This window comes from Monodelphis domestica, chromosome 3 (genome assembly GCF_027887165.1).
Source record: "Monodelphis domestica isolate mMonDom1 chromosome 3, mMonDom1.pri, whole genome shotgun sequence".
In the NCBI taxonomy this organism is placed as follows: Eukaryota; Metazoa; Chordata; class Mammalia; order Didelphimorphia; family Didelphidae; genus Monodelphis; species Monodelphis domestica.
The window spans coordinates 168,369,729-168,382,348 of NC_077229.1; the positions used below are offsets into that span (position 1 = coordinate 168,369,729).

At 35.1% G+C, this 12,620-nt stretch overlaps 1 protein-coding gene across 2 annotated transcripts in view; it reads left to right on the forward strand.

The window, feature by feature from the left end:
• The window catches only part of NCALD (neurocalcin delta), a 569,529-nt gene that overhangs the window by 283,148 nt on the left and 273,761 nt on the right, over positions 1 to 12,620 (forward strand). The gene's annotated exons all lie outside the window — the stretch shown is intronic.

A 12,620-nucleotide genomic window follows, 5' to 3' on the forward strand; every position in this document is an offset into this window, starting at 1 on the left:
TATTTATCTTATAAGTATTTTTAATTTATCTTCCTCAGGACTTCCTTCTATCACTGGACAAATAGCTCAGTAAAACAAATTCCCACACAGACCATTCTCAAAAATGCCATCTCTCTGCCTCCCCAAGTTCATCATTTTTCTGGCAGGAAGTCAATGATTTGTTTCATCTTCAGTCTTCTGGAGCTGTGGTTTATCATTGCATTGATCAGAGTTATACAGTTTTTCAAAGCTGGTTTTCTTTCTTAATGTTGTTGTCATTGTATAAATGATTCTAGTTCTTACTTTGCTCTTTGTAGGTTCATGGAAATCTTTCCAGTTTTCTTTGAATTTGTCCATTTTATTTATGGTACCATAATATTCCGTTTTAGTCATTCACCATAATTTGTTTAGTTATTCCCAAATAAAAGAACAGCCCCTTAATTTCCCATTTGGAATAATTGTGAAAACAGTTGCCATAAATATTTTTTACACATTTAGATCTTTTCCTTCTTTCTTTGATGTATTTATTAAGGCATAGACCCAGAAGTGATATGGTTAAAGGATATACTCAGTTAATGAACTAGAAATTTTTTACACAAGGATACAAATCCTTTGTCATCAATATCACTGAAATTTTGTGGAATAGAACTTGTGACCAGATTATGGCAATGGAAGGATCTCCACAAATAGATAAGATAAAAGCAGCTTTGAAGTAGCAAAGAGGATATGCCTTTGTCAGGAAATCCACAGAATTGATGGTGGCAACCATTTGAGTAAGGCTAAAGATAAATGGAAGGGGAAACACGAGTATACCAGAAGCCAGTTGGCCCAAAGTAGGAAATAATGCCATCAACTGATCATAAACCTATCATGAAGGCATGTTGTTACAGTGTAAGAATACTTCACTATTTGGAAATCTGGACCTTTTGGAGCAGTTGAGAAAAAACCTTAACTTGATCATAATTCTAGTCTCTAAAGGTAGAGGAGGTAACTGATAATGTAGACTTAATTCTGATCCATAAGGAAAAACTAATTGATGAGGTAGAAATGATGGGAGCCTAGAGTAGAAGTGGTCATATCAACTTAGAACTTGTGATCAAACAAAAAGGGAAAAAAGAAGCAGGCATAACATGCATCCCAAGATTTTAGAAGAGTGAATTTCAATGTTTGAATCATCAGTCTAGATCTGGAAGGCAATTTAACAGGCAATTTAGTCAAATCTCACCCCCATTTCCATTTTTATTTTACAAATGAGGAACTGAGATATGGGGAAATAAAATGATTTGCCTAAGGACAAACATCTATTAAGTATCACGGGGAACCTTTGAACATCGATACTCCAGTTTCAGAGCCTATATTCATTCTATTGCACCACGACGAAAGGATAGTCAAAAATTCATCTAGAGACGTTATTCCAGGAGGAAAAGGAAGGTCTCTAGGATGGGATTCTCAAGATACAAAAAATGCATTAGGATATAATCTAGAATAGGGTATTCAAAAGTGCAGTATATTAAGAATGCTATCAGAAACACTAAATCTTGGTGATTTTAAAAGAAGAATTCTAAGGAAAATGAAGAGTTGTTTATTGTCGTTATTTTTATTTTTAATTTAATTTAATTTTTGTTACATTTTAAGTTCCAAGCTGTGTCTCTCCTTCCCTCCGTCCCTCCCCTTCACTAGAGAAGGTACTATTTTTGACACAGATATATATATATATATATATATATATATATATATATATATATATATATATATATAAGTTCTTTCTCTGGAGGTGGACTTTTACAATTATTCTTTAAACAATATTGCTATTGCTATATACAACATACTCTTGGTTCTGCTAGTTTCATTTCATTATTTCATGCAAGTCTTTCCACGTATTTTAAAAATCAGTCTCCTTATCTTTTCTTACAGCGCAGTACTATCCCATCATAGTCATATATCACAACTTGTTTAGCCATCTTCCAATTTATGAATATCCCTTTAATTTTTACTTCTTTGTCACAACAAAGAGGGCTGCTATAAATATTGGTACATTTTGTTCTTTTCTTTTTTCCTGATCACCTTAGGAAGCAGAACTAATAGCAAAGAGTATATACAGTTTATAACTCTTAGGGCATAATTCCAGGTTGCTTTCCAGAGTGACTGGATGTACTAGCAGGGTATTCCTGTCCCCTGTAGTTATTTTTTTAAATTGTCTTGGGGTGAGAAGAATTTCAGAGATGACTGTTGCTTGAGTGCATAGTGTCAAAAGTTGCTATTAACAGAAGCTATTATATAAATTCGTGCTGAGATATGGGTTGAATTAAATACCCTCCGAGGTCTCTTCCAACCCTGATATCCTGTGATATTTAATTCTTCATTTTTGTAGTGTATCCCAAATCCTGATTCCTCTGGCAGCTTGGGCCCCCAGAGCTCATATAGCTACATCTCCCTTCAGGATCACAGCTCTGAGAGATAGGTATCTTTCTAATGTGATTTCATTCATGAATCCTTGCCTGTGTTTTTCCTTAGTTGTTCATCTGTTGATACCATTTGGCCAGCCAATTAATTGCTTTTATAAATAATTATCTCTTCTCCTCTACTCTAAGCAATTTCTTCTCAGGGGCTGGGCTGGAGACTTCCAGTTTCATCTTTGTTGGCAGACATTCAAAGCTGGCAAGTTCAATACTGAATTTCTATTTTATGAGTGACTCACAGGGTTTGACCAAGTTTATTTAACCAATTTGAGCACACTCCCTGTGCAAGTTACTTCAATAGTTAATCCAGTGGCTTTCAGGGATATCTAAATTGATCAAGGATTATTTGTACCTAATAAAAAGCCTTTGATTGATTGATTCAATAGACACGCTTAGACCTTGTTCTCATTCAGTTTATTTTTATGTTTAATTGTCTGAACATTTTCTAATTATTAGGAAATTTTATTTTTATTTCTATGTATGTTAAGGAAAAAAGATCTTGTGATTGGGATGAACAGAAGGACTAAAGGGTTAATAGGAAATGGAAAATGGAGAAATTGAGAGAGACAGAGAGAGAGAAACAGAGACACATAGAGACAGACATAGAGATAGAGAGAATTGGAATCTAGATGTCTTCAGAGAATTCAAATCCCTAGGTACTGAAAGAATTTGAAAATATGATTATTGTGCCACTGCTAGTGATCTTGGAAAAGTCTTTGAGAATAGAGCTAGAGGGGGAAAGTATCCTGACTTTCAAAAAATGAGCTTTCCAAACTTACAGATAAATTTGCCTTTGGTTCCTGGAAAAAACTCTAGAAGCCAATATTAAAGAAAAGATTTGTAAGGACTAAAGAAGTGAAGTGTTACTCACTATGTTAGCCTGGTTTCAGCAATTAAAATATAATTGGATTTTCTTTTTTTGGAAGGATTACTAAACTGGTATATTGGGGAAATGTTCTACATGTAGTATAGCTAAATTTCAGCAAGGTATTTAATAAACACTCATTGCATTTTTATTTAAAAGATGGAGGGATATGAGCTTGATAATACAATTAAATGTATTTACAAGTGATTGAAAGACTGAATGAAAAGGATTGTGATTCACAAATGGATGCCAAGCTTGAAAGATACCTGTAATGGACTGCCCTGGAGAACTACTATTGACCTATTATTTTGAGTACATTTACTGGTGATTTGAATAAAGAAATACCAGGATTTACCAGATTTATAGATGGCATCAAGCTGGGACTTATGGCTGACATGTCAGATGACAAAGTCAAATTGTGGATACTGTGTTTTTGGAAAACCATTGATAAGCAAACTGGTGCAGGTACAGGGAAGAGCAAAAGAATGGTGAGGAGATAGGAAATTATGTCAAACAAAAATCAGTTGAATGAAATGGAGATTTTTAACCTGGGCAATAGATAACTGGTAAGTGTATGACAGGGAACAGAATAGTTGTCTTATAAGCTTTGAACAGCTGTTATGTCAAAAGGGGATTGATTCCCTATTGCCAAGATCTAGAGGACAGAAATAGGAAGCAATAAGGACATTTGTAGAGTTCAAGATTCCAGTTTAATGGAAAGAAATACTTCCTAAGAATTTGAGCTGTCCAAAGTCAAAAGAGCCTGCCTGGGGTGACAAAGAATTTCCTATCAAGGAAAGAGATGATTTCAGTGATTTGTGCAAAGGGCTTCTTATTAGGAATTATTGTTGTTGTTCAGTTGTGTTCACCTTGTCATGGTCCAGTGGATCATGTTGTCCAAAGGGTTTTCTTGGCAAAAATACTAGAGTGATTTGCCATTTCTTTCTTTCCTGGATTAAGACAAACAGGGGTAGACTAAATGATTCTTATATTTTCTAACTCCTTAGATGCCCATTCCATCTTAATCTATAAACTTCCAATGGTTAAAAACAAAGCCAAAATGTCCTTTTTAGTAATATTAGCGAACATTTATAAAATGCTTCCAGTTTAGCAGATCCCTTTACAAGTATTATCTCATTTTATCCTCATAATATCCTGAGAGGTGAGTACTGTTATTATTCCCATTTTGCAGATGAGAAAGCTGAGGTATAAAGAAGTTAAATGATTAACTTCCACAAGAAGTAAGTTTCCAAAGCATAATTTGAATTCAAATCTTCCTGCTTCCAAATCTTCTGCATTCTCCACAATACTTAGCTGCCTCTAGAATTATTTAACACAGACTTATTAATCATTATTGTAATTGGTGCTGTGCAAACTATTTTATAAGATTAATCCTTTCTTTCTAGTGTATGGTTCCTATAATATAGCCATCAAGTAAGTCATTTTGTCATTCATTAAGATAAATGAATATGGAAGAAAGTATAATTTCTTCAGTCTGCCATAGCAAAACTTTGACTTAGTAGAAAAATCCTTGTGAGTTACTTCAGATAACTGCCAGGGTCACATAGCTACTAAGAGTCAGAGGTGAGATTTGAGTCCAGGTCTTTCTTATGTCAAACCCAACAATATATCTAGCAGGTGATATTACTTCTATTCCTGAACCTACAATCCTTGATTAGAAAAAGGGCCCTTGTGGTTTCTCTTTGAATTTTCCTATCACTATTCAGTCTAGTGCTCTTCCTAGGTATTTTCTGGAGTTGTAGGGAAGAACTGGGCCAAAATATTTATTCCTATTTTGCCATCTTTGTCGGTCTTCCCATCTCCATTCCTTAAAATATTAAATCTACCTGGAAGGGACCTTATTAGTCATCTAAGCTATCCCTATTAATTTGCAGATGACAAAACCGAGAGTCTGAGGCATTGTATGACTTGCCAAAAGTCATATGGGTAAAATGGCAGAGTAGAAGAGCCAAGATTCAAAGCTATGTTTAAATGAAGTATTTAAATACTCCCCTTTCTTATTATTTTAGACTAATTTCCAATTGGTGTGTTGCCATATAGTGGGATATTTGAAGAACAAGCTGAATCAAGAAGGGGAGGAAGAAAAGCAGACCTTTTGGTAGAGAAGGTAAATTAGAGGGTGAGACAGATATTTGGAATGAGAAAGGCCACTGGTATCCAGCAAGGGGTGGTCGGTCATTGAATGGAAACCACTAGCACCACTAGCATTTAGAAGCAAAGTAGCAGCAGTAGTGTTGAAATCTACCCAATGTTTGCCAGCTGGGGAAGGCTCATTGGCATCACCTGTTCCTTGCACCTGTTTTAGCTCTTTTCCATGGGGAACTGACCTAATTTCCTCCCTTTGCCAAAAAAAAAAAAGAAAAAAAGAAAAGAAAAAATCAGAGAGCGTGGGAAACAGTCTTGGAAGAAAGTCAGTGTGAATTAAGGATTATAATCACCCAATTTCTGAGAGATTCCTTCAGGAAAGGAGGCGTTGTTCACTTCTCCTTTCCTCGAGAGACTTCAGATCTCTGTAGTGAGCAAATGGAGCACTGTAAAAACAGGTTTGTGGGCTAAGTTCAGTACTAAAAACCAGATCCCAGCATTAGCCTGACCAACTAGTTCAGGACCGGAATTAGCCAAGATGGTGGGTATTTCAAGGTATCACCATGATGCCTTCAGCAGCACACACACCTCTCTTACTCCCACGTCTGCAATCCTTTCTCTCCTCAATATCCTGATCTTAAGGATTTTAGGGACATGAATCTCAGACTCTTTGGAAGAGTTTAATCTGTTTTTGTACCATAAGAATTTTAGAACACTTCAAAGTAGACCAGATGTTTTCCAACACCTTATCCCAGGAGCCTTATGTTCTTAAATGAAACCCACATCCTGCTGCTTGGCTAACACTTTCTGTTCTTCATCCTTTCTATTCGTCTTTGACAAAAACTCCCTTCCATTTTTTAGCCAAGATTGGCAGTCAATACAAAATTACCTAACCACAGTCCTAAATTACAGGTCTGTTGGGAAGAAATCTTGGCCGAAGATCTTGGCCCCCACTGAGGAATGCAATGTCCACCTTGAACTAAGAAGCAGAGGAAATCCTCAGTCATTAGTGTTAATAAATAAGCCCTCTGAGTCATCTGCCCCTCCCCCTGGTCATTTTTGGACTGCCAGTCATATGAAAGTAAAATGATGCTGACATACCAGAATTTAAATGCAGTCCTCTTTCCCATGTTTCCTGGGCTCTAGTTTAATTTGATTGCACCCTGCAAATTTCCTTGAAATCCATTGCCAGTGTTTGGCATCAGCACACCCTGCAGTCTCTTGTTCCATAATGAAGATCACACCACATCTTGAATATTACCCTTTCAAAAATTATTTTTTATTTATTTTGTTAAATTTTCCTGATTATATTAAAAGTTTTTAACAGTCTTTTTTATTTGAGTTCCACACTTTCTCCCTTCCAGTCCTTAGAAAAATAGGCAATATGATATAAATTAAACATATGAAATCATGCAAAACATATTTCTATATTAACTATGTTACAAAGAATTAAAAAGCAAGAAAAATAAAGTTAAAAAGGGATATTTCAGTCTGCACTTGGAGTTCATCAATTTTCCCTCTGGAAATGGATGGCATTTTTCAACATGGATTTTTTTGTAATTGCCTTGGATCATTGTCTTGATCAGAGTGGCTAAGTCTTTCATAGTTAATCATTGTTACAATTCTGTTGTTGAACACCACTCTATATTAATATACAAGACCCAAAATGCTACTAGGAGTGGGAGAGCCCCAGTACTGTCTATAATGGGTGAGGAGATGTGGTCAAGGCTTCAAAAGGAAGGCTTTGATTCTTTCAGTTTTGGGAGCTTCCCCCCTCATCTTGAAAGGACAACGAATTCCAAGGACAATAAAGTCGGTATGCAGTTGTCCAAATTTTCAACTTTTGCTCAGCCTCGAAGCAATGGATTCATTTAGGATTTTCCAAGTACAATTTTCTCTGTTGATTTTGTTCATTTTCTTGACCAACTTAATTTAGACTTTATTGAAAATTATTATATTTTTCATTCTGAATTCATTGATGCTTTGATAAAAGGCAAAAGATTTATAGTATCTGAAGAGAAACCAGAGTATAACACTGATGCCTTGGGAGGAAGATTTGGCCATCACAAAGCATTGCATATAAATATCATGTAGGGAGAGATAGAGTTACAAATTACAAGATGAAGAAAGTCCAGTCTGGTTGACTGACTGACCAAATGAGGTATTTGTTTAGGTCTCATGTAATCAGTCACTCTTCTTTGAGATTAATTGAGTTTCTTTGTGCTCAATTAAGTTCAATTAAGCAAACATTTATTGAGGGTACTGTGCATAATACACTGTGCTAAGCACTGGTCAATTCAACAAATAAAAGATAATAACATTTATTAACTCTTCCTGCCCCTCCTTCACTCCCCACAACAATCAGTTGCCAAGTGTTGATTGTGCTTCCCTGATATTTCTCACATCATTTTCCTCTTTCTCCACTCTCATGGATGCCACTTTAAAATAGTCTCTTACCATCTCTCTCCTAGATTATTGTAGCAGGCTCCTAGTTGGTCTCCCAGCCTCAGTTCCCTCATCTCTCTAATATATGATCTCCACATCTGCCAAAGTAATATTTTGAAAACACAGCCAAATCCATTGGCTCCCCATGATCTTGAAGTTCAAACATGAGCTCCTTTGACTAGTTCTTCACAATCTGACTCCAACACACCTTTTCAAACTGATTTTCCATAGTATTTCCCCTAACCCACTCTACACTAAATTGCAGAATCAAGGAGATTGGTCTAAAATGTCAATAGCATCCTCTTTTGTTCCAACCAAAGTAACCTACTTAATCTTCCCCATACAGATTGTTTTTTTCTCCAGTCTCCATTGCTCTGGACAAGCTGTTTGCCATGTTTGGAATAATTTCCCTTCTCAACTCTGGCAGTTGTAATCTGTAGATATCTTCAACGGCAGATCAATTGCCACCTCTTACATGAGGCTGTAGGGGAGTTAGGTGGCTTTAGATACAGTACATGGCCTGGAGACAGGAAGATCTGAATTCAAATCTGGCCTCAAATGTATACTAGCTGTGTGACCCTGAATAAGTAACTTAACCCTTTTGCCTCAGTTTCCTCATATATAAAATGAGCTGGAAAAGGAAATGGCAAACTACTCCATTAGTTTTGCCAAGAAAACCCCAAATGACATCATTAATAGTTAAATAACAATAACATGAGGCTCTTCTTAGCAACTCCTGATTTTATTAGACCTTCCTAAAATACTTTTATTAGCTTACTACTTTTTTACATTTATTCCTCTGTGTCCATGTTATTACTTTTAAGTAAGATGCCTTGAAAGCAATGAATTTTTCATTTTTATCCTATGTCAAGCATGTAGAATAATACCTGTCACATTATAGAGACTTAATAAGGAATGTTTGTTGAGATTTATTATGGACCTACTGTGTACAAGGCACTGGGCTGGGCACTGGAGATATACATAAAAAATAGCCCCTCTCTTACTGAGGGATACAATAGGGTTGCTGTTATTCAGTCATTTCAGTCCTGTCTGATTCTTCATGATATCATTTGGTATTTTTTGGGACCTCTCTCCATTAGTCAAACCATCCCATCATCTTTTCCTTTCACAAAAAAATTCCATTTTCCACCTCTACCCCTCAGTGGCTGCTCTTGTATGAACTATGCCCACTACTCATTTCATCTTGGACTGATTAGTTTCTTTCAAAGTACAATTCAGGCTCATCTTCTTAGGCCTTTCCTGATTCCTTCAGTTAGCAGTTTCTTCTCCATCTTGAAATTATTTTTATAGTTCTGAATTCTTGAATTTTTTATAATTACTTACATGATTCTCAATTCTTGAAATTATTTTGTGATTCTGAATATACTTTATATATACATATATGAGTACACAATATGTTCCACTAGTTAGACATAAGCTTCATGAGGGCAAGAAGGACTCCTCGACACACACTTTTTTTTATTTCAGTGCTTGCCTTTGGTGATACCAACTGCACAGTAATTAACAACAAATATTTTTAGTTGAATTAATGATATGATGTGAGTTATTGTTAAAAACAAGCAGAAACATAATTTAGTGATGTTATTTTCTTCCCTAGCTCACTTTACAGATGAATAAATTGAGGCAAACAGGATTAAATGATTTGCCCAGTGTCACATAGCTATTAATTATCTGATGCCAGATTTGAACTCAAGAAGAGGAATCTTCTGGCTCTAGACCTGGAGCTAGAAAAGAAAATGACAAACCATTCCAGTATCTTTGCCAAGAAAATTCCAAAAAGGGTCAGAAAGGATTGAGCATGATTGAAAAATGACTGAACAACAATAACAGAGAATCTAAGATATGGAAGGGGAAAAGTGAGTGAGGCAAAAAAGAGCAAAGCTGACTAGACTGTAAAGTGAATAAAAAAAACTAACATCCAATATGTTAGGAAGGTAGGTTAGAATTGGTTTATAAAGGACTTTAAAAGTCAAAGCCCAATTTTAGAATTCAAAGGGAACCTAGAGATCATCTTGACTCATCTTTTCAGGTTAATGAGTTTAAATGATTTGAATAGAGTCATATAGGGAGCTAGTGATGGAACTGATATTAGAAACTCCATTTACTTACTTCCAGTACTCTTTCTACAACACCATGTTGCCTTTCTAAAGTTAGGATTCATTGGATCTAAATCTTGAAGAGACCTTGGGGAGAGATCATCTCTCCTAGCACCTTAATGTTACAAAATAATAAATTGGATCTATGTTAATAAAATGTGAATTGGCATACAAAAATAGTTTACATTCAAATCTCAACAAATATATCTTTTGTGCAGTGAGAGATACATGGATTTTTCCATTATCTGTAGATGCATTCAGACTCAACTTTCATCATTTTAACATCATTGCCTGGAGATAAAGGAAAGATGATAATAAGGTTCTTTCAAAGTTATGTTTATTTTAGTGTTCCAATTAATAATAAAAGGAACCAAATAGCTTCAAAAACTTCTCTTTCTGCCTTCTGCTATGTCCTTAGGAACAACCCAGTTTCTTTTTTGGTCTCAGCTATTATTCTCAATAAAAATTAACAAGGCAAGGCAAAATTGACGTTTTGGTCATTTCAAGCAAATGCTTTAAAAAAAACAATTGGCCAAGTATCTCTTCTTAGAAAACTAGAGTATGTAAAAGTGTTAGCTAATACTGTTCAGACTGGCTATGTAACCTCAGGCTTAACTCCTCAGTGCACAGATGCTTCTCTAAAACAAGGGTTATTAATCTGCATTGGAATAAAATGGCTATAATTTTAAAAGATTATAAATTATGACGAGGCAGGATTTATTTCAGAAATTCAGGGTTAGTTCAATGTTGGGAAAATTATAAACATAACAGAGCATACTAATAACAATAATAAAATCATATACCTATATCTGTCAATTGGTGAAAATTTATATGACAAACATATACCTGTTTCTATTAAAAACATTAAAATGCATAAGAATTAATAGATCTTTTCTTAATATGTCAAACAAAACCAACTTAAAGTTAACATTATTTGTAATGGAGAAATGCTAGGGGCTTTTCTAATAAGACCAGATGTAAAGTAAGGATATCTGTTATTACTATTATTATTTAATCTACAATACCTGGTGAATTAACTATTTGGAACAAACAATTTTGGAATAGTTTCATTTTGTGACAACAGTCGTTACACATGTATATTTCTGCTGATGTTCACTCTTGTAACTGCTGACCTTTATTAGATGGAACCAGAATAAACTGGTTTCCCCATCATTAGTTATTACTCTGTAAATTATATGCTGGATTTGGTACCATTCACACAAATAAATGTTCTGGTTTGTTGTTTTTAATAATTGATATTACTCTAAGGAAACATAGAAATGTTTGAACTCTTAAAGAGTACACATAAGTTACTGTTAGTGATATTGCAATATACATTGATGTTAGGAAATCAAGAATTATTGAAATCCCATAATGAAAAAGACTTAGTCACAAAAGCTAAGAAAATGATGAGAATGAAAAACAATTCCAAATAATTGCTATGAAACAGCCTAATTTAGCATCAGAAAATAAGCAAGAGCCTTCAGAGGGACATGTCAGCTTGAGAGGTTGTTTTCAACTCTGCAGCAGTGTAGCACAGGCATTGCAAAGTTGGAAGAATGGCAAAAGGTGCAAAATTTTAAAACCAAACTATTAATTCTTTCTGTAAAGAAAAAGATATTAGAAGTAAGACCATGTGGTGCTATGTGATGAAGTAGATAGAATGCTAGTTCTGGAGACAGAAAGACCTGAGTTCCTCAGACACTAGCTATGTGACCCTGGGCAAGTCATTCAACTCCCATTTGCTTAAAAAGCCCCTCCTGGATCACTACATTTGTCTTGGTGAGGGGCTTATGTAGTTCAGGGAATCTATGAGCAATGCCATGATAGACAGATCATAGCGGAGGGCTTTGACAAAAAAAAAAGGTGATTCACTGGAGAAGGAAATGCAAACAACTTCAGTATCTTTGCCAAAATAATCCCAAGGAAAAATAGTCCATGGACTCACAAAGAGTCTGCCATGACTAAATAACTCAGTACTAAAACAAATAACAGTATGAACAATAAGAATGAATAACACAGTCATGATTAAATTACAATAGTACTAAAAACAAAAAGAAGATAATTTTTTACTTTTACAACTCACTATTTCATTCAAGACTATATCAAAACTGTTGTTTGAAGTTCAGGTGAGCCTATAAGATATGAGCATCTTCGTCAGACTATAAAAAAATCATTTTCAAATTAATTACAGCATGGCTAAAATATTTGAGAATTCACCTTCCAAGGCATACAGAAATTACATGAATATAACTTTACATATTTAAGCAAGGAGACTAATTAGATGGCTATTGCACTATTACGTGGTAAGTGTAATAAAGACCTAAGCTAGGGTCTGGTAAGTGGGTAAAAGAGGATAATTTTAAGAGATATTGTGGAGATAAGATTGAAGAGATTCAGCCATAAATTGAATGCCAGGATGCTGAATGAGAATGAAATCTTGAGGAAGACTCAGGCTCTGAACCTGGGTGAATGGAAGGATGGTGGTGACTTCAACTGGAATCATGGAGATTAGAAGAGGCCAGGATTTCATGAGGAGAAAAAAATGAGTTCTGTTTTGGGGATGTGAATTTGAGATGCCACAGGAATATTCAGATACAGCTATCTAGCAGGCATTTGTTAATGTGGGACTGGAATTAAGGAAAGAGA